The sequence below is a fragment of the Vidua chalybeata genome, chromosome 21 (genome assembly GCF_026979565.1).
Source record: "Vidua chalybeata isolate OUT-0048 chromosome 21, bVidCha1 merged haplotype, whole genome shotgun sequence".
Classification (NCBI taxonomy): Eukaryota; Metazoa; Chordata; class Aves; order Passeriformes; family Viduidae; genus Vidua; species Vidua chalybeata.
In genome coordinates, this window is record NC_071550.1 from 951955 (window position 1) to 974613 (window position 22659).

A 22659-nucleotide genomic window follows, 5' to 3' on the forward strand; every position below is an offset into this window, starting at 1 on the left:
TATACCATGCTCAGATTTGCTTCCAAGTGTCCCATATGGTGCAGATACGTTCCTGCTTTTGTGCCGCCCATACAAAACCTTCCATTGATCTCTTATACTCTGTTCTGCAGAAATTCTGCACTAGTATAAAGCTTTAATTCTTTTTTTTTTTTTTTTTAAGAGAAAACAAGCATTTCTTATACACCAATTCACTTTTAGAGAAAGTAGAACTGGAAAAACTCAACCGCTGTAGCTCTTAATATAATCTGTAAATCATGACCTGCTAATGGCAACCACATGTGAAATCTCTGAAGGTTCAGGCTTTCCATTTAACAGAGGGTTTGTGATAAACCTCAAGGTACAGTCAACGGTCGATGGTTTTTTCTAGTTCTCAAACTCACCGACAGCGTTGAATGTTCGCTGAAGCTATCCAAGGATGGCTGCACGCATGCACTGCACAGATTTTCCATGCATATGTTTTCCATAGACTGGCAGTGGAAACACTGCTGAGGACTGCACATTCTTTATTGTAAAGCCTTAAACTGCAAAGTATTTTAATTACGGAATGGAACCTTGAGGACTAATGAATTGCAGAAGTGTAACACTCTGGTTATGGATGCTGAGTTCACTTAGTATTTCTTAAACCAGCTTTGAATATGTCGGAATTGCAGTTGTGGAAAAAGCCTTTCCTCTTGTGGACATGCATGTTCTCAATAAGAGCACTAAGGATGTTTAAAATTAGTAAGATTTCTTTATAAAGTTCACTTGAAAAAAAACTGAGAGTGGGGGCTCACCCACAGTGCTAAAACAACACAAGAAGGGGATCTCCTTGGTGGAGTACATAATGTCTGTGTTTCCACAGCTCCTGTTCCTGCTCTTCTTTCCCCTAAAAAGAGGAAAAGGCGGTTTAGTCTTTTTAAAGCTCTATATTGCATCTAATTATCTTCACCTTTTCCACCTGGCTTGCATGGTTCCAGAGGGTTGACTTATTTGCAGTTTGTTTGTTAAAAAGTCAATCTGCTGCTGTATCTGAAGTAACTTTGCTGTGAGTGCAGTGGAGCTTACAGAGTCAGTGGGGATAATTTACTGCTTAAATGCTGGAAACTTGCTTTAAATACAGAGTATTTTCTCTTGTTGTAGGGATCTAACAGTTTCTGTCTGAATATCCTGAGCTGATACATGTAATTTAACAGTAAGTGTATTGTCTAATGAAGTCCTTGAAGCAATCTTGCTCCAGGAATATGCAGTTTGTAGCCTGCACTTAAACTGATTGATTTTAATGGTATCATTAAACATCAGCTGATACTGAAAATCAAAAGAATTCTCCAAAAATTAGTCTCACCTTTTTCTTGCCATCATTTGGAGTAGGAGCTGGTGGAAAGAACAAAGACAATTTGAATTAATCACAAGCAGTGCTCAGCCTGGAGCGTTAAGCCTCAGAAATGTCCCAGTGTGAAGGGTGACTACATGTGGTAGGTATAACATAAATCAAGGAAACTCAGTTCAAGTCAAGCATGAAATTTTGGTTTCAACAAACCAAAACAGTGTGTTTATATTTAAATGACATTGTGAGGAAGGCTTTTTTCTCAATTTACTACTTCTTCTTCCTTTATCCCTCCAACGACCTTCGAGGTAGGAACTTTCATCTTCTTGTTCCACGATTTCAGAGCCTGAATTTCTTCTCTAAGTTAAACTGTACATGTTATTTCTATATCCTGGCTGCACACTCCTTCCCCTTTGCAAAGTTCAAAGCTCTCTTTTTGGACAGACTCTGAAATGATAAAATAGTTCTCTGGAAACTGTAATGGGCAGTATGTGCAAGGTACACTCCAAAAGTTATGGTCTGCACGGAACCTTCAACATACCTTCCTTTCTCCCAGACTTCTTTCACCTAGGAAGCACTGAAACTAGACCTGACAGCTGCCATCCCCATTGTAATTCCTTAATTATTATTTTTTGTTGTGAAAAAAGCATGAAGTGGGCCCTCCCCAGATGCTGACAGGGGTCCCTGAGACCCAGCTCTGTTCTCTGCACCAACACCTTGTACAGTGGGATCCCTGTAAGGCCACCAGTCAGGAGGCAGTGACTGCTGAACAAGACATTTTCTGTGAATTGAAGTATTGAACACTCAGAGCACACGGGGGTTTCTTTCAAATTACAGTGGAGAATGGGTTTCTGTATGAAGAAAATGCTTTCCTCAAAATTTGCATACAAACCCTGAAACACAGTGGTTAACCTGTTTGTAAGAGGTAACTGTTCAGGACTGAGTTAATTTGGTGCATGTTTCTTGTGCTCTTTGTATTTATGGTGCCTGAACAATTCTTACACCCTAATCCAATCATTCTACTAGCTCCTCACAATAAGGCTTTTATTTAGCAGGGCAGGAATCCCAACAGCACCACCCTAAAGTATCACTAAATAAATTTTACATATGCATCTGGTAGTAAAACAGCTTCCCTTTTCCTCCCACCCCCTGTGCTGTAGCTGTGACTCTCATGAGGGAGGTGTGTGACCCCAGTGAAGGAAACTGGGGCCAGGATTGTCCTCAGCACGTGACACTCTTCCTGCCTGCCCAGAGCATCCACAGAAATGCCATGTGCAAGCACATTTGCTTTGTCCTGGAACAAGCTTTAATTGTATTATAAAAATGTGTTTTCTTTGTCGAGGTAAATGACTTCAGCGGGGTAAGCATGCAAATACCCCTTGGGGAGACAAGAGCATGGAACTGCTGCCAGTAATTTTAATTATTGCTGTTTCACTGAAATTTGGGTGAGTGTTTAACAGCAATGCCATGGCCAAACACTTCAGATTCAGCAGTCTTCTACAGTGAGCACTGGAGGTTATTTTTAACTGCCCAGAAATTCCTTGGGACTATTACTTGACAAGTCTGGGGGCTACATAAAACTGGGGGACAAAGTCACCAATCTGTTCCTTTTGCCCTTTTAGAACACAGTGCTGTGATGATCATCCTGAAGAGATGCAGAGCTCTTCTGGGACCTGGGAGAAATGCTGATTGTACCAGTTTCCAGCAATCTAGGGAGGACTTATCAAGTTCTTTTGATCTCATTCTAAGTTGACAAGCTTGCTTGTGGATGCACCATACCCTAGACTTTTGTAAGGTGTTTGACTTAATACTGAATAACAATTTAAACTGGCATGATACAAATTTGCTGTGGCAAATGTTAAAAGGATTAACAAATGACAAACGGGGAGGTCTAACTGCAGTTCCAAGTGGGAACTTGATCCAGTTGGCACAGCCTTAGAATGACTTGGCCACATCCTAAAGCATCCCTTTAGGCCTGGGGGAAACGTAGTATCCCATATTAGCAGGTTTGGGGTTTTTAGACAAAGAGTGACACAGATTTGGATCTCCAGATAAATCAAGTGTAAGTGAATGCTTTGGCACAGCTGAATGCAGAGTTCCATGTTTGGGAACAAGGAATACAGACCATGTGTGAGGATAAAGGGCTGGGCCCACGAAGCAGTACTTGCCACGGAGATAATTAACTGCATGTGTGTGCACAATCTGACTCCTACTACTGTGCAAACAATGAAATATTGAACAGCAGCACAGGCTGGTGCATCTGCATTTAGTTCTCCTGAAACTGCTGAAGGGATGGATGCTTTAGCCACTTCTGGCACAGGCTGCCCTGAAGACATCACTGAGCTGAGCAGGTTTCTGAAAGTTTTCAGTGGAGAGCAATTAAAGACTGTCACCAGGAAAATAATGTTCTCTGAGGTAAACCAGTGAAGTTTCAGGAGTTTTGTCCTGTCTCTTAACGTCTTTACCTGCACAACTGAGCCAGTTAGAGCACAGCAACCCTGCCCTGGGTTTGGGAATGGGTCTGGCTTCACAGCGGGGAAGCAGAACCTTGGCAGTGGGTGTTAGCAGGAGGGAAAAATGGTTTGAGCCTTCAGAAACTCAAGGCACCAACTTGTCTTTCAAGAGCATATGAAAGAGTGGAAAGCTTTTTTGACCTGTTGGGATGTGATTTTGCAAGAAAATTAGACACTCATGCTTGAAAAATGCTAGGCTAAGACTCAGCAAGTGATTTCAACGAAAAGTAAAAGTAAAATTATTTTGGTTATGATTTTTTCCTAAATATTTTAAAATAAGGCATTTATGAATGAGCTACTCTGAATGTTCTTCCAATCTGATATCCCAGCTGGAGTAACGCTGTGGTTTTTTAGGTGCTTCACCAAAATCTTTCTGAGCTATCAAAATGGTGAGATAGATGTATTTTTGAAGTGAAACTTGTTTTATGTTTCTAGAACAAACACACAAGCTCTCAGATTCAAACTCTCCATCTCCTGTGACCTCCTAAAGGAAACAGTTGTCAAAGCTGCTTGCTGGGGGGGCTGGAAGACACAACCATGGGCAGGGGCTTCCTTGCTGACCTACTTAGACAGGAGTGATTGCCTGGATTAGAGCCCAGCTCGCTGTCCTGTCTCCAGAGTTGTTGTGTGCAAGGTGAAGGGATCAGCACGTGACGTCCTCCAGCCCTGCCTGCCCCCAAGGACTGGGCACAGTCCCACCCAGGCAGGCTGGGGAGGGGACCTGGAGCTTCTTCAGCACTCTGAGAGCTTCCCAGCACCCCAAGGGTGGTGGCAGGGATGTTGTTGTGAGCAGACAAGAGGGATGGGTTTGGAGGGAGCTCCATTTATGAACTGTTTATACCTGGACTGGAAAAAATGACCTCAGCCCAGGATGTCTCAGTAATGATGTCGTCGTCTCATTTCACAGAACTTCAGAAATTGTCTTTGTTGGGAAAAAACTACTTTGGATGTCTGGGGCCACTACTGAATTGCAGCTGTTGGCTGTAATCAATAAAGCAGTTCTGACTTAAAATAAAATCAAACCAGTGGCTAATGGATGTTTGGAGAACGATACAAGGAGGAGAAGCTTGCATATTTCCTGCTAATCATCTCCTGTCTTCCAGACATTTTTCAACACACACAGACTTCTGGAGACAGACTTCTGTGCGTTCAGTCACCAGGAATGCATTTTTCTTTTCATGAATTTGCACAGCTTCCCTGTGAACTTTTATCTCCCGTCTTTTAAGATAACATTTGTTGCCATGAAGATGGTTGGCTGTGTTAGATCCATCCCTTTTAATGGAGAGGAATCTCAGGTGTCCTCCTGATGGATTCCTGCAGTTGCACTACAGCCGGGCACATCTAACGCTGGGTAAGCAGCTTTGTGAGATATAAATAGTGTTGTCTTTTCTGCTGTATTAAACATGCTCACAGGTCTTCATCACTGAGGACTGCGCTGCTCCAGACCCAGGATGTGTTACATTTATTGTGGTGGTGAATTTAGGATAAATGCTTCTTCAGAAGGTCCTGTGCTGACTGTTCTTCTTGGCTGGCAGCTTTGTGTCTGTGAAGATCAAAAGATTTCCCATTAGCTGTGGATTCAGGCATAGTTCCTGTGCCTGTTTGGGGAAGGAGAGAGATGATCCTAACTGCAGATGATTCTGTTACCGAGGTTGTCTTCCGCCTTTTAGCTTTTTAGAAATTGCTGGCAGCATCATCAGACTGACAGTTTTCACAAAAATTCATTCCTGTGTTGCAGAGAATTGCCTTCTTGTGCTGAGGTTGGAAGGAGCTGGACTTGCTGGTCTTTGCCAGGGCAGGGAGGGCAGGAAGCACCACTGGTTCTCCTGCTGGTCCCACGAGTCCAGCTGAGGTTTCCTTGCCATTGTTTCTGGATGGATAATGTAGCTGGATAATGCCAGAGAATCCTGGGTTTGGAGTGAAGGTCTCCTTGGCTTTGGTGGGGCGGTGCGTTGGGTGGGCTCACCCCAGCAGGATGCCTGACCCTGGATGTGTTTCACAGCAATCACTTCAGTTTTCCCATGTGAGATACTGAAGTCATGCCCAGAACTTGCACTTGTAATGGGCAAACATGGGGAAAATATGGTTCAAAATAACTGAGAGAAAAATCTGAGGTCTGTTTTGATGAGATGGCTTCCTGTGACTTCAGACCAGGGATATGACCCCCACGGAACTGCTGCCATGTGTCCCTGTTCACACACTGATCATACACAACACTATAAAAATACAGTTTTAAAAAAGATGCTAATTGGGACTTCTATATTTGATTCCCTGTTTGGAATATTAGCAATTCCATATGGATAAAGCTTGGGTTATCTGCTTGGGAAGCAGTATGGATGGAGAGGGATCAAATGGAGGATTTGCTTTTCATAATCATAATGTCTCCTTGTGATTTGTTGATAACTGTCCCTTTGAAGATAATTAGTTCCTGGTTTTCATCTTTATAATCCAGCAGTTCTCATCTGATAGACTTCAAGATTTGAAGTTCTTCTCAAGAGATACCTGTTCAATCTCACTTTTTGGCTCAGTTTTGGTGGTGTGGCACCTCCAGGTCAGTTTTATGCTGCCACCTTGTAAGACTCCATTTCACGATACACTCACTGCAATGAAGATTTTATTTCCAGTAAGTATATATAACTGAAGCAAAGAAAATGACATTATGATGACATTGTAATGAGCAGGAAAATGAATCCTTACGGGGCTTTCTCCTCATCCTTCTCACAAAGGTTATGAGATTTCTTATCTCTTGCCAACATCTGGCTTAGCTGGAAGCGTGTTATTCTTTCCATGAGGAGTGTCCTCCTTGAGCTGAGCAGGTGCCACACAGAAATGCCCTGATCTCACTGAACCTCTGCAAGGTCCTGCTCCCATCTTCTGGCCGTGGTCATTCCCAGTCAGCTCCAGCAGGTACCACAAGGCCTGGATGGACGTGCTCGGGGCTGACAGGGAAACATCACATCCTAAGCACGGTCCCATCCACACCACGGATGGATTTCCACTGTTTCCTTGCTCCTTTTTCCCATTCTCACACCAAAATCATTCAGCCTTGTTTACACGTGGTCTGAATGTGCAGTGTTGGCTTCAGAGCTTCAGCTGTGTTTCTGTGAGACTTTCCTCCCACCATGTGTGGCTCAGCCAAAGCAGCACATCTTGAACTGCTCCTTCAGGTGTTAACATTTAAAATAGAAGTGTCTTCAAAGACTTGTAGAACTACTAACTGTGATTTGGGGGTAAAAAAAGAGGCAGTCTCTTCTATCTGGTTACCAGGCAAATATTCCGTTGGAAGAAAGCCTTCCTCCCCCGTCTCTTATATATTTAATTTCTTTGCTTTTGCGTGCTTTTAAATATTGGATGGATGTGGATATGACCCCCAGGTGGGCAGGACTCTGCCATTCTTCTCTGAATTATCCATTTAGCCTATTTAAATGCAGTCATCATGTGAAACAAAAAGGAGAAAATGTACTTATGTTCATTTAGAAGAATGATCTTTGGATAACGTCACCAAATATTGCAGGGTTTTATCTTGCCTATAAAATAAATTGGTCCCAGTGTGCTGTGAGATGCACATAAAAGTTTGAATATGAAAGTAGTATAAAATTCAGATGAGTTGGTAGAACTGGCTTTAGAATTTTGAAAAAATGGGAACAGATTTCCTAAGATTGATGTATGAGGGAGGGAGGGTTGTGAGGGATTTGAGGGATTTTCATTTGTGAATCTCAACCTATCGGCATATTTTCTTTTCTGGTGCCCTTTCTCCTGATGCCTGGGAGTGAGACCTTTTGTCCTGGGGTGTGATGAGAGCACAGGTGTTCCAGATGTGCTCTGTACCCCAGCACGACAAAGCCACAGAGACTGATGATGACGGTAATGCTCAAATTTGGTTGGTGGTCTTTGGATTGCGAGTTCTGCAATCACTTCAAGATTTTTATAGTTTTTCTTTTACACTGAACTCATTGGTGTTTAGAAAATGGGTTTTCTAATATTTTAAGATACACCTTCTTGTCTTCCCTCTCGCCCGTACTTTCACCACCAACGGCGGGGTTTGCATGGTCTCTGTTCTAGTAGTTGATTTCTACCGGAACAATTAAGAGCTGTGAGAGGAGAGGAAATTTGGCTAAAATGTTCCAAATGGAAATCTGCTTTTATGTGGTTTCAGAATGACGACCCAGCAAGCATAGGTGGATGTACTGTAAAGTGTCAGGACTCAGACAGCCCCATCCTTCTCCTCAGTAAACAGGCGGGGTTGGGAGCGACGTCTGGATCTGGGCAGTCCACACCAACTCTCCTCCCAGGGCACCACAAAGCACACACAGGTACAAACAAAACAACCTCACTCAAATATTTCAGTACTTCCTTCTTTTCCAAAGTAGACTGCAGAAATATTGCATCTACACACTGGTTACTGAAGGCAAAAAATGAATTAAATAGGGCAAACAAAGCTGGAGCTAAGCTATTATGTATTTCAGACTGCTTAGTATTTGGCATGTGGACCAAATGCTTTAGATTATAAGGCATAAGCCTTTCAGAACCTTAAGTTATTTTAAAATTAAATGGATGACAGGCACAGGTCTGCTGCATGGATTTGATTTTCTTTGTGTCTTAGCAGAAGTAGTAAGCAATGTCTCTAAGTATCTAATAAAGCTATTTTCTGCTATTACAGAAAGGTTTGCTGTGAGAAACAGAACTGAGAAAGGATCACATTTTCAATAAAACAAATTGAACAGATTCTCAGAAATCTAGGTCACAGTAACAGATGACCTATACATGGTCCTAGTTTTTGATGCAACTGTCTAATCTGCTCTGAGAGTACTAGCCAGACATCATTCCTAATTGACCTTGATATTCAGTGAACAGAAAGAAAGCTAAAGCCACATGATATTTAAATCTTTAGCAGAAAATAATATATGGCAAACTTGAATGTATTCTGTTTTGTAACTAGGACCTTTTTCATGTGAACCTTGTCTGCAAACGTGTTGGTCATCTGAACAGTGTGAATTTGAGGCTCTACCTAAAGAGATAAATCTGAGTAGGAAGAGCCATTCATCACAGGCAGTTGCAGGGGAGGGTTTTCTGTCCGTGGCATGAGCACCCTCTGTACCATGGCAGCCCTGGTGGCTCCCCCAGCCTCCCCCAGCGAGGAGCAGCATTCTCAGAGAGGTGAGAGCTCTCTCCTTGCCTGCACTGGGGGGCTCAGCTCCAGCATGAGCCCCCGGGGTACCCAGCCCTGGTTATGTAAAAGGAGCTGCTGTCACTCCAGGGCACTGGCGTGCGTGCAGCTGGAAATGTAAGTAAATATGGGAGACTGGGAATTGCAGCGCGTGGTGAAACCCTGACCACTCCTGCTCATAGACCAGATGAATCCTTTTTGTTCATGACACCAGACTCAGGATGTAGCACTATTTACAGAGGCACTGTGGGCTTGCACGTGGGAACAGAAGGATGGATGTGTGCTCTAATGCTCAAGTAATGTGTGCTCAAAGCTTGGAAAAAGCGAAGTAGGAAAGCCTCGAATACTCGTATGACAAGGTTTTTTCCAAGAGAACTATAAACTGATTTGGTTACCAAATTGAGAATCAATAAATGTATTGATAGAATTTTGGGGACTGATGCTTTGCTGGACTCACTGCGTTCCAATGTGCCTGCCCTGGCTCAGCAGTGCCTGTGCCACCCCAGAGCACACAGCCCCTGTCCCTCGTCCCCTGCGTGTTGGGGCAGCTCTGAGCAGAGGGCAGTGCCCGCGAGGGGACACGTTAATGCTCCACGTGCTGCCCGTGCCCACCCAGCCCTTGCAGCTGGGCATGCCATCGCACACAGCCTGGCCTTTGCCAGGGAAACAGGGGTTAACAGCAGGGCTGAGCAGCGTGGTGCTGCAAACCCAAATTGTGCGGGATCCCAAAGCTCAATCCCCATTCCCAGGCTTCCTGCAATATTCATTCCCACACAATTAACTGCTAATGCAGGAGGGTTCCTGGGTTTGAGATGCAGCACTCAGAAATGTGCAGTTTTACCCAGGTCATTGCTGGCTGTGGGGTTCATTTCTTTGTGTTATGGTACAGGGCAGCTGCAGATGGTTTGAGCTACTCTCAGGCAGAACAGGGAGGGCAGGAATGACTGAAGTCTGTTTGAAAAGGTGATGTCATCCGTCTGTGTGTCCATGGTGCTTCTTAGGGAAACACATGCTTCCACGTTATCCTTTTATCAAAACACCCAATTGTTATCTTTTGAGTTCTTAACATTTGAAACTGTTGAACATTATTAATCAACACTGTGGGTCTGAAACTATTACATCTGCTGGCTATTATTAAGATAAAATGAAATTCTTAGGATTCCACATTTTTTGTTAAATTGCCAAGTGTATTGTGAGATCTCAGCATACCTGACACATTTTTATTGGCAACCAACCCTGTAATGCAATACCATCTATTAATGGCTGGATTATGCACGCGCTGGTCTTCTGCATCTGCTGCAACTTCCAGTGCTGTTAGTGGTTGTGACAGTGCTTCAGGCTTTATAAGCTTTCCCTTGGAATAGTTGTAACTGGAGTTCTGAGAACTGACTTTGGAATTATCTGTTATTTCTATGTGCAGTTTAAATAAACCCTGACCACATGAGAAGAGCCATCAGCATCCTTTTCTTGTGTGCCTGATGGGATTATTGCCATGTCCAGGCTGAGTCTGCTGATGTTGTTGGGGGCGGGTTATGCCCAGACTTTCCCCTTATGGCTGTTTCGATTAAGCTGAAGTGCTTTTTGCCTTTTTGCCTACCTATAATGGTCTGGTTTCCATTCAGAACTATGTGCTTAACAGGTACTCAAAATCTTACGACCCAATTGCAAGGACTGAATTTAACTTTTCAGCACATTTTTTTTTAGACTTTCAAGGGGTAGGTTTTAACATTAGCATCTGGATGAATATTAAGTATTAGCAGTCTTACAGGTAAGAGAAAAAGTTGCTGCATTTTAAGAATACCATGGAATTTCATGTGAAAGCGTGTTGTAGAGCCATCAATATCCTTAACATTTATTAAAAATAATAATGCTTTTGTTCAAAGGCCTATTTTAGGTAGGTCCTTCTGGGTTTGTCAGTATCAGCAAGAAAAAAAAAATCAAAATCGGTGATAAGAATTGGGCTAGATTACAATCAAGCTAAGTTCTACTGAGAACTAATACACCCAAGGAAGAGAATTCATGAGGAAGAGAATTCAAGGAAGTTATATAATTACTTAAGACAAAACTAACTCCTGTGAAAAGTATTTACATTCACATTTATATTTTTAATGTTCTGGAATAGCAGCTGAAAATTCTGTGAGCTGGCCCCTTGCATGTACGAGTGCTTGTTAGCCGTACAAGAAGCACCTTTTTTAGAAGTGTGTTCTTTTAGTCATCCAGCCTTTTTTTGCCCTTCTTTGCCCATCATCTGCCTCATGGGCTGGTGCAGAGCCTTGGCACTGCTCTTCCCAGGTGTCTCCTGGAGGATGGACCTTCCTTACTTTAACTCTTCCCCTTTTCCTGAGCTCACCAGGACTGTGTTGGTAAAAACACGCTTAAGGGCAGCAAACAGCCCAACGTTTGTTTCTGTATTTTAGGATGCAGCTGTATGGCTGCAGCTCATAACAAACACACACACACTTCCCAAGTGCAATACACAACTCTCACTTTCATTGTTTTTCCTGGGTGAAGAAGAGCCAAGTCATCTCACTCGCGCTGCGCCCGCAGCGAGGCTCACACCTAGAGACACGCTGTGTGCCTGGCAGAATTTTAACTGTCTAAAAGCCCGCTGGACGGGGTATTTCATCTGGCTCTAAGGTGGTAGGGGAGGTAAGATTTATGGAGAAATACAAAAAGAGAGGAGGACCAGCCCCAAGCCTCCCGCTCTTTGGGCGAGGACTGCCCCGAGCCCCGGCGCGCGGCCGCGGCGCCGCGCACAGCGAGGGGCTGGCTTCTCAGCTAATAAAACCTGCTGGTTGGTTTTCTAATCTCGATAATTTCTGCTCATTGGCTCCAATCAGCAGATTAAAGCCCAGTCTCCGAGCAGTTCTCATTTTAACTCCAGACTGGGGGGAAAGCAGGGGAAATGGGAGGTACCAGACACCGAGCGGTTTGGTTTTTCTTATTTATTTTTGTGTTTGCCAAGTTGACACAACTGAACAATGTTCTTCTCCACAGCTGGTACTGGAGCTGCATGGAGTAAATTTACTGGACCTTTTAAGATGAAAAAAGCTGCCCAGCCATATTGCCCTTACAGCCACTGCTAAACCAAGTCCATTAGAACACCACCCCATCCCAGGCTGGACATCAGCTGCCTCGGTAACAAATCGCTGCTTTTATAAACACTTTGAGGTTTTTTGTTCTCAAATTCTAATTCTCCCCCACACCCCCCCACCAAATTAAAATCTCCAGCCAGATCATGCTTCTGCCTTCCAGACCCAGGGCAGCTGAAAAGTAACCATATGGACTTCATGATTTTATGTACTGCGACAATAAAGCTTTTATGACATTCTAGGTGGTTAAAAATGGCAGTCAGGAGCTCTTAAACATGGCACAGGCATGTTGCTGTTCTGAACCGACAGACCTGCCAACAGTGCATCAAAAGCTGTAATTTCCTGTGCAGTGAAGCCCCTATCTCTGCTGCCTCCAGCTTTGTGTCCCAGGGCTTGTGCCTGTGTGCTAACAAATCTCTATTGTCCAGCGGGGCGAATAGTGGCTGGGACCAAAGAATTGCTGTCTGGTTTCTATTCAAATCCAGGTAGTCAGAGATATGAATGGAGTTTCTCGAACAGCCATGTGAATAACCTCTGCTCTGCGTGGAGCTGCAGGCGCTGCGCTGGCGGCTCCGCGCCGCGGCGAGCACGCCGCCTGGAAAGACACTTTTGATGCTCCTCGTGGCTTTTAATACTTATTAACTTTTAAAATATGCTATCTCGCATTCCTGGACAAAACGAGGAGGGTAAATCGTCCCCTTCTCAACTTGCTAAACTTGTGGAAGAATTCTACTTAGAGCTTTCGTAATGGGTTGTTTTTGCTGAGGAAATGATAGGAAAAGTTTATGAAAATTATTTTCTTAGAAAATACCAGATTTTTTAGTGTATGCTGAACATCTTCTATGAAGCCCAACCACTACTGCAGAGGATTTTGGGGGAAAATAAGTTAAATTTCTTTTTAGATATCGTATACACAGCCCATTGCAATCGTCACAGCAAATCACTGCAGATGTTTTTGGGGAGCAAATACATTAAATTTCTTTTAGGTATTGTATTGAGTTCATTGCAATCGGCACAGCTAATCACTGTCGCCAGTATGGGAGCAAATACGTTACATTTCTTTTACAGCAAGTTACGATAAAAATTCCGGGTGTGATGAAGCAAGAATTGGCGGAATACTGCACATCGGGGCTCATTTTATTGCAGTTTTTGTATTTTTAATGATTTTCTTAATTAACATGAGGCTTGTGGAATCGAGCCCTGCACGGCCACAGAACCAAACCGCCGAGACCGGGGCTGTCTCGCCCCTCTCCGACCGCAACTGTCGCTAATCCGTCGCCGGTCGCGATACGGTCCGCGGGCGGGGCGGCCGAGCGCTCGCCCCCGCAGGTGCCACCGGAGCCAGACAAAAGGGGGGACCGGGGGCATCCTCTCCCTCCTCGCCGTCCCCGCCCGGGTCTCGGCGGTGCCGGGCGCTGCCGCCGCGGGGCGGGGACGGCGTGTCTGGGGCTGCCCCCCTCCTTTGTGTCCCCGTCTGGCTCAGTTCCTCCCCGCCAGCCCTCGGGCGACACGCGTGTCTGGTTACCGACCCGGACCCGCGAGCAACTTCCAGCGCTGCGGAATCGCTCGAGTTTCTCCTTCTTCTTCGGGGGAGGAGGGAATAAAGCGGGGAGGGCTGGTGGGGGGGTGGGTAAGGGGGAGCTGCTGCCTGTTCCCCCCTCCCCCGGTACCGGCGGGGAGCGGCTGCTCCAGCTGCGTTACATTAACGGATATATATATATATATATATACACACATATATGAAAAAAAAAAAAAGCGCTTCTGTTGGAGAACAAAGGAGCACGTGCAGAAATGAGACTGGAAAAATAAAATATAAATAATAAAAAAAAACCCAAACCAACTGGCGGGAGGTCGGGGCAGCAGCGCGACACCCGCCCCCCCCCCCGCCCCCGGCGGCTCCCCCCCCCCGGCCCGCCGGGACGGACTCGGATTAACGCCTTACCTGGCGGGGCGCTCCCGGCTTCGGCTCCGCGCTGGGCTCGCTCTCCCCAGGAGTTGGCGGCGGTGCGGCCGGCCCGGCAGCTCCCGGCGCTGACCGGCGGCCCCCGGCGCGGGGCGGGCGGGGCCCCGAGCGGCGGCCGGACCCGCCGAGCCCCCGCGGCCGCCGCCGCCCGCGCCCCCGCCCCGCTATATAGCGCCCGCTGACGGGCGGCCGCGCGCGCCGTCACGTGCGCGCCGCCGCCGCGCCCATTGGCTGCGGCGGCGCGGGGCCGGCTCGCCATTGGGCCGCGCCCCTGAGGGTCCGGCCCGCCCCGGCGGCGGGCGCAGCGCCGCGCTTGTTTGGGTGCCGGGCGGGCCCGGCCCGCACCTGCCCCGCGGCCCCGCCGCGACACGGCCCGTCATCATCACCACCACCAGCACCGCCACCAGCACCACCACCCCGCCCCGGCCGCACCGCGGGGCACGGCTCCGCCGCCGGGGCTGTCACCCGCCCCCGGCGGGCGGCGGCCGGGCCTGGTCCGCCGGCCCCGGTTATCCCCGGGCGTTCTGGGCCACTGGGAAACTGGGTCACGGCGCGGGCAGAGCCGGGCGGCAGCGCGAGGCCACTTCGCGCTGGCGCTTGGAGGCGCCTGAAAGGTGCCAGAGAGCGGCTGCAGCGGCTTTAAGGAGCGCCGTGGGCTCCGGGAGAGGCGCGGGATTGTCCCCTCGAGCGGCGGGACAGCCCCTCCAAACCCCTTCGGCAGCCTTGCCCTGATCCACACGTAGGAACCGAGGAGATTTTCCACTTGTGTTGTTTTCCTTTCCATTCTTCAGCACAGCGAGAACAGCCGTTGCCGTTTCTGTGGCAGGACCGAATAAAACACTTTAAAACACGTTCTCAATGAGACCACCTGATGATGAATGAAGTGCACTACCTTGCTAGTTTCAGTGGCCTGACACTGACAAAACTCAGAGCTGCTCCCACAACTGGTCTGCATCCCTTCCCTGTGCCAGGACAGTGAAACAAGACACTGGCATGTCTCTGGAGCTGCACTAAGATGCACTAACTTTTTTTCTGTAAAGTGTTTTCAGAGGGAACCCAGGGCTGAGCAGTGGGGAGAAATCAATGTCTGTGTTGTATTTTCTCTTCTCATTCTCCAGGTTTTTTAGACTTTTTTTCTCTGTTTTTTTTTTTCAGTTACTGACCTTTTACTCTTCTCTGAGTACATTTTGAGAGGGGAGTCCAAAGCCCTGGACACCCTCCTTGGAGGGAGTTTGGACTGGGTGACTCCTGAGCTCCCTTCTGACCTAGGATCCTGTCCCGCGGGAGAGGTTCTCATCCTCTAACACTGCACGGCTGTTCTCTCTCTGTGTTTTGCTGCTGTTAAAATGCCTCCAGGAACCCCTGCAGGAACCCCTGCTGGCTCTGGGCTCCGGTGCTTCGGTGGTGTGGCAGCCCCAGCACCCTGGGACAGGGCACCGGGGCAGCTGCAGGTGAGGGATGAAGGGAAGGAGCCACAGTGGCAATGCAGTTCCTGCCCTTTGCTGGCCCAGTCTGTTGAGTTTTTCAGCTGTGCCATGATGTCACTAGCAGGGACACGGAGGAGTGGGAGGGGTGGGTCAGAGGGCCCTTGTGGGCATTCTTGACACGGATTTCTGTAGAATTCCCCCTCAAGGGCTGGATGAATGCATAAATGGAAAATGAAAATGGAATGAGGAAACAAATGACAGTTACATGGAACTCATCCAAAAGGAAGCAATTTGGAAAGAAAAAAAAAAAAAAAAAAAAAAAGCTTGACATGCTGCTTTAATGTTGACCCAGGCTTGTATCACTGTCACGCAGCTGCTATTGATGTGGGTGAAGAGGTTCCCACCTCCCTGGCATGACTGTGAAGGAGATAACTCCTATCTGCTGTCCATTCTGCCCACAATCACCGTTGTAGTAACTTCTCCAGCTCCTAGACAGCTTCCTATCAGCCTCCTCTTTTGAGGATTGTCTTTCATTTCTTGAGTCATTTAGTTACACTCCTGAAACACAGTTGATGCAGTTGTTAAAATATGCATTTTGGTGCTTGCTGAGGTAAGAGTGGGCTTCTGATTGAAAAACACATGGTATCTTTGATCATATTTATTAAAAATAAAAATGAATCAATAAGATTGTTTTTGAGGGTAATATGGGCTTTACAAGGTGTCTGAACAGCTATGGAACCCATTCTAAGATTAGCAGAAATACTGTAGAAATCCTCAAATATGAAATGTTCGGGTTTGGAAAAGGGAGCAGAGTTTTGGCACAGCGTATAAGCACAACCACATGCCAATCTCCAGGTGCCTTCTTCTGTCCCCACATCAGAGGTGATCTTCAAATGTTTGAGTCGCTTGAATATTTTGAGGCTCGTCCTAATTATTTTGCTCTCATTCTCAAAACACTCAGTCCTGCTCAGTAGGATGAACATGGCGATTGCTAAATTAGAACCGTGCTTCGCTAAGTCCATGGAAAACATCCTTTCCCGTTGGGAAGTGAACTGCTGGCACAGCCGTGGAGAACAAGTTCCCCAGGCAAGGGCACTGCAGCCGAGGCCGTGGTGCCGCGGCTGTTCCTCCAAGCCCGAGCTGGGCCCTGCAGGACCCTGTCAGTGCTGATGGGGCTGGGGGCAGGAGGTGGGGGTTGACCCAGTTTTCAGCCTTTCAGCCATTTTACAGTGCTGTCATCAACTTTGTGTTACGTTTTGCTGCTTAGAATTTACCCAAGTCAAATTGAAAAAGCGATGGAGATCCATTGAGGCTTTGATCTCTAAAGGAGAGGCAATGCCGGTGCTCCCTTGTGCTTCCCCCAGTTATCCTTGAGTCTTTCTGGCAGTTCTCGTCCTGGAGAAAGGCTGTGACAAGACAGGGGAGGGAGGGAGGAAGACTTCCCATGAGTTTGGTCAGATGCAGTGTGCTGATCCAGACAGACCCAGGGCAGATGGATCTCATTTCTCTTCATACCTCAAAGACCAGCAACTGAAGAAGGGGGGGCTTAAAGGATAAGTGTCTTTTTTCCCTCCTGTGCTATCTTTATTGAGAAATAAAGAGAAATCCAGAGTGTTCATCTGAACCTCCCCTCTTCCACCACCCCAGTGTGCAGCGCTGTGCTGGTCAGGCCAGCTAAGTTATCTTTGTATTGCTGTTCTCTTCCTTTCCTTTGGAGATTGAGATGTGCCTATTGTCAAGTTCATTCAGGCAAGACTATAAAGAAATTATTTAAGAAAATAGTTTGGAAAAAGTTAATTTGGGTCAAGGAGGGATTAAGTGAGGAAATTGTTTCTTTACATCCTTCTGCTAAGAAGTAAGCAAGGGAAGAGATTGAAAATAAACCTTGTTGAGTCCATTTTTGGATTTATTTTGTATGTGCTCTGTCCTTTTGGTAGCTGTCATTGCTTAAATCCATCTAACTTGATGAAGAAGGAAAGAGATTCAGCTTGAGAGCAAATTCAAAGTGAAAAGATTTGGCCAGTGACATGATGAAAGGGATAAGTGTAGGTAGAATGGGATTAAACAGAAGTATTCTTGGTATTGAACACATGGCTCAGAGGCCTTTACTCTTGGCAGCCTTATTTGAAGCCAAATTTGTATCCCTTTTGCATGAAAAAGGAACAATAAAATTAATTTAAAAAATCAATGTGAAACTGAGTGAGACAGAAATTGTTTGATAGGATTGATAAGCATTTATGAAGCCTCACTGCAAAACATCAGGAGCTGCATCAGGGAGCAGCTGTGGCAGGAGGGACGCGTGGATTTGGAGGGAGCCGTGCCGGTGGCTGCAGCTCTGCTCAGGAGAGGCCTGGCTGCACATTCCCCCTGACAGACAGCACTGGGCTGCTGCATTCCTGCTCCTCTGTGCGTGTCATTTCCTCCTGGCTGTGAAACCTCAGCGTAAAAGAGTGGCTGTGAAAGTGGAACTCCCTGGGCCTTCCGAAGTATTGCATTTATTACCGAGAGGATGTGTGCTCTGTGCACCACAGGACAGTGGTTGGCACTACAGTGTGGCACAGTCACGCTCTGCTGGGCAAAGCCAGTTGTCCTCACCAGGCTGGGAGTGAGGGAGCAGCTCGAATTCTCTCACTTGGGAAGTAAACACAAGGTGGAAATTAAGGCACAAGACCAAAACTGAGTAAGAAGTCAGCAGAAGAGCCAGAAACAGGGTCTGCTAACTCTGTGCGTTATTTGTTTTTTAGGGTATGCTGCCAGTATTAATAACAAAAGAATTGGCTCCGTTTCCACACTTGGGCTATGAAATATGCATGCCTGTGTTCCTGCAATCAGGGGAGCGCTGTCCTCCGAGGAGCAGCGCTGCAGGTTAGCACTCTGACAGGGTCCCCGTGGCTGCCTGCTTCTCGGTGCCTGTCACCTTCTGTAGTCATCAAGTGGATAAAGAATTTTTGTCATGCTGCTTCATGAATGAAGCCTGTGCTCCTAAAGAGCATAAGAATTAGCTCTGAAGTGCGCATTAGCACAAAGCCGAGGATGTTGAAAATCATAAAAACTAAAATACACATGCACTCCATTTTCCCTTTCCCTTATCCTGACTCTGAGTGGGGATGGAGTCTGGGTTTAGTTTGTCACGGTTTTTTTTCACCCTGGCTGCCGCTAAAATGCTTGGGACTCTGGAGAGCTCCCAGCCCTTTGCTTTTAGCATCATTCAAAAATCTTCCATTTAGAGACCATTCTGATATCTTGGTGGTTTTTTTTCTTCGTCGTCTTTTTTTAACTACTAAGGAAATTTGCATGAAAATGGAATCATTGTTTCTGAAGAGTTCCATCTGCTCCTGCTGCTTATTCTGGAGCTGAAGTCATAATCCTCCGTTTGTGAAATTTCCCATTGAAGAGATTTTTGGCTTGTTATGGCTTCAGCACAAAATTTCAGAACAGAGGAAATAAAGGTGCTTCACCTAGGAAAAAAAAATAAAAAGAAAAAGCCTGGAGATGACATCAGAACTGCCAGTATATCTGCAGTCAATACACTGTAATTCCACAGGGACTGAGGGAAATAGGACAGTACATGTGGGGTGGGAAAATGCATTTCCTCACAGCATCAGAGCTTTGGCTGGGGGTAATGAAGGAATTGTAATCTTCTGGGTGGCTCAATAAATAGGATTCCTTTTGGTGGAAGTGAAAGGGCAGGAATGGTTCAGGGCAACGGGAATGCTCAGACCAGCCAGAAACGAGCAAAGTCTCTTTGAAAGAGCTTTGGCCAGAATTGAACTGCCAGGATTCTCCCAAGGAGGATCCATGGGATGGATATCCATGTAGCCACTCTCACAGCCCTGTAGCTACTTCCGAGGAATATTCTATGAACGAGAACAGGATTTTTGTTGTTGTTCTAATTCCTTCTCTTCCCGTGTTTACTTACACTTAAGGTGCAGTGCCGTGCTTGTGTGTGCCTGCGTGTGAAGGCTGGGCACATCCAGTGGAAGCGGTAGGAAGCGGAGAATCCCGCGGGCTGGGAGGTGCCACTTGTCCTGCCCGGACCTCTGTCGCTATGCAGAAATGCTGCGGGAATCTGGGTCAGGGCGAGCGGCGCTGGCCGCGGCCGCGGGGCTGCGGCTCGGCCGGGCCGGGCCGGGATCGCGTGCGGTCTGCGGCTCCCGGGGATATTCCGGGACAATCAGTGACCTCCTTTCGCACCCTCATTTACGGGATTGTTTCCCGCACCACGTGCGGTGTTTGTGAGGAACATTGCATATGTATGAAGCGGGCTGTGCTTAAAGTCGGTAATACGTGGGGTCTGCTCGGGAAGAGCAATTCATCTGCAGCATTTGGCATCTTCCCTGTTAATTAGATCGTGGTGTGCACGTGTGCCCCTGCGTGCAGCGCCTGTGCTGGGAACTGCCCCGTTAACCCTTCCCGGTGCTGGCAGTTTCCAGAAGAGCTCTCCTCCATCACTGCGGGCTGCGTTCCCACATCCCTCCCGCTCATCCGCACTCCTGCGGTCTCTCCTTCCCATGTGATGCTATCACGGTGCATTCCTCCTTCTCCCGAGCACTGCCACGTGCACACAGCTCTGGAACTCCGGCAGGAGCTGGGTCACAGAATCAGGGAACAGCTCGGGCTGGACCTCAATGATCCTCTGGCTCCATTGCTGTGGGCAGCGCTGCCGCTCACCAGGCACCAAGGGGCCGACAGGTCCCGTCCCACCGAGCCTGGTCCCCCAGCCAGACCTCACCAGGCTGCCCCTGCACATCCCTCCCTGGCTTGTTTTCACTTCTCCCTGTCTCTTGGCTGCTGATCTCTCCCCCTTTGTAAAATCTCTTAATGCACTAACCCTTCATAGGAATTGACTCCTGGCGATGTCAGTCCACAGCTCTGTCTGCAGCTCAAGCACAGCCATTAGCAGCTATTGAACGTTATATACAAATGAGAGGTATAATTTACCTCTTTAGGGACAAAGGATGGCTGGTACCAACACACCAGCTTTGAGTGCAGCCGTGCTCTGTGAGCTCCACAGGAAATACACTTAGCTAAACACAGTTGTAATTACGTGCAGCTTCCAACCTCTGTTTTCTTGCTGTTCTGTACCACAGTAGTGCTCAAGTACCAGGGATTTAGGAAAGCCTGGCTATCTACACCTCATCCCAATCAGTCTTGCTCCCTTGTTGCCAGCTGCTTTATCTCCTTCATCTTCTCTCTTATCTGTCCCTGGCCTTCAGAGGCTTTTGAAGGGGTAATTCTGCTGGTCAGGTAAAGCCTGGTCTCCTGTGGGGTGAGGGATTGCTCAGCTGCTCCATGGGTCCAGGTTTGGCCAGGAGAGCCCCTCCTGCTCTGCCTGAAGGTCAGCTTTTCATCCAGGGACTCCCATGGAATCCACAGTCCTGCCACCAAACCCCTCTGTGCTGGTCTCTGCCTTCTGGAGGCTTGTCTGGAGCTGGGGGGAAGGCCCTGGGGAGGGCACCAAGCTCAAGGCACAGCTCTTGCACCGACAGGCACGGGCCCTGACATCCCGAAAATTCATTAGTTGGACACAGATTGCAGTAGTAGATATTGGCAGAGGATAATGGACTGTATTCTGTTGGATATTGAATGCTTTCAGAGGAGAAGCTGGTGCTGGGCTTCTCAGGATAAAGAAATACTGGCAAATTTATATCTACATACTGTTCTGAAAATGTAACATCTTCAAGGGGAAAAGCCTGTGCTAAAGTTTGTTATCACTTTTCGTACCTTCAGTTTTGAGGAAGGGTCCCTTTCACTTATCTGACAACCACAGGAAAACAGGCATTTTCCAGATCTGTCAGGTCAGTTTACCTTTGTTTTGTGCTGCAGGTGAGGCTGTGTCACAGGCTGGCCTGGGGCTTTGCTGTCTGGCTGCAGAGCTGCCCACAGAACTGTGTGTGAGCTGCAGTAGCATGTGCACATCCTTCCAAACATAGCTGTTTGTGTTACTGTGGCATGCAGCTCCTTTGTTTTTTCTTTCTAAATTAATTTTGTGCTTGATTTCTGTGCGCAGAAACACAGAGACTTGCATGTATGACCCCAGCACCAATTCTGCACAGCTACAGCAAAGTTCCAAATGAGACTAGAAATTACATGTAGCTCTGTGATTTAATTTTCTCTGACATATTGAGTCTATGTTTTAGCCTACAGAACTCCACAGCTGTGCCCTAATTCTCTTTTCCTTGTGATCTCAACATCGCTGCCTTTTAAGGCATTGCTATTCTTGGATCTCAGCAGGACACCATGTTAGACTGTCACCCTGCTCGCTGTACTGCCAGTGCAGAAAGCAGCTTCTCCCTGGACTTGCAGAGAATATGTGCAAGCAAACTTTGGAGCAATTCAGTGGGTGGATGAGACTAGGTCAGAGTGCTTTATATCCCACACGAGAGGTGAGGGTGTACGGGTTCCTCTGTGACTGCTGTCTCAGGGCATAAGGAAAATGTTTATGTTTTGTTACAAATAACAAGCAATAATGTAATTAGTCTTTGGCAAGACTCACACAGGAAAAGCTGGGTGTCTTTTGCTTTAAAGAAGAGGGTCGCTGCCCTGTGGGTATTTATGTCCTGTTTTGTTAAGTGACATTCATACCCCTAGAACTCCTAAGTGTAATTCCTGATTTACCCAGATACTGAGTGTGTATAACCCCGGTGTGGCCCTTGTCTAACATCTTACACTGGCTCCTGCAGACGTAGTGCAAGTGCACTTTGCTAAATGCAGTGTAGGAACTCGCTCAGCGTGATTTGGGCTGTTCTGACACACAGCGTGGCACCTCCTGCTGAGATCTGTGGCTCTGAGCATCCAGGGTGTCTCCTGTGAGTAGCAGGGGCTGTTTTCAGGAGTACGTGTGCTGCAAAGTCATCACAACACAGCACAAAGAGCCCCGTAGCTTTGCTGATAAGATGCCTGGTGGTGAGCACTGGGAGTTTTCTATTTGCCTTGTTTCCAAGACATATGATAAAAACCATAATGCAGATTTTAATTTTTAACTCCTAAAAAAACGCGTGGGATTATCTTGGGTGAGCAACTCGAATGCATCATGCCGTTGGAATTTCAAAGATTCAATGCAGAAATCCAGGCGCTGTTGTTGGGGCAGAACATTTTAATTTCAAATCCAAATCTTACGTGTTTCCTCTCAAACCCTCTCACATTTCTTGCAGCACCTCGTGTTGTGGAGGATCCCTCGGGCTAAACCCGCTG

At 47.0% G+C, this 22659-nt stretch overlaps 1 protein-coding gene and 1 long non-coding RNA gene across 3 annotated transcripts in view; one reads left to right on the top strand and one right to left on the bottom strand.

The window, feature by feature from the left end:
* The window catches only part of NR6A1 (nuclear receptor subfamily 6 group A member 1), a 74565-nt gene that overhangs the window by 16229 nt on the left and 35677 nt on the right, over positions 1-22659 (top strand). The window lies entirely within an intron of this gene.
* LOC128798444 (uncharacterized) lies at positions 711-14125 on the bottom strand. The gene is made up of 3 exons (XR_008434425.1): positions 14018-14125; positions 1322-1350; positions 711-865 (listed from the first exon to the last, which is right to left on the bottom strand). It is a non-coding gene; the product is annotated as an uncharacterized LOC128798444 (long non-coding RNA).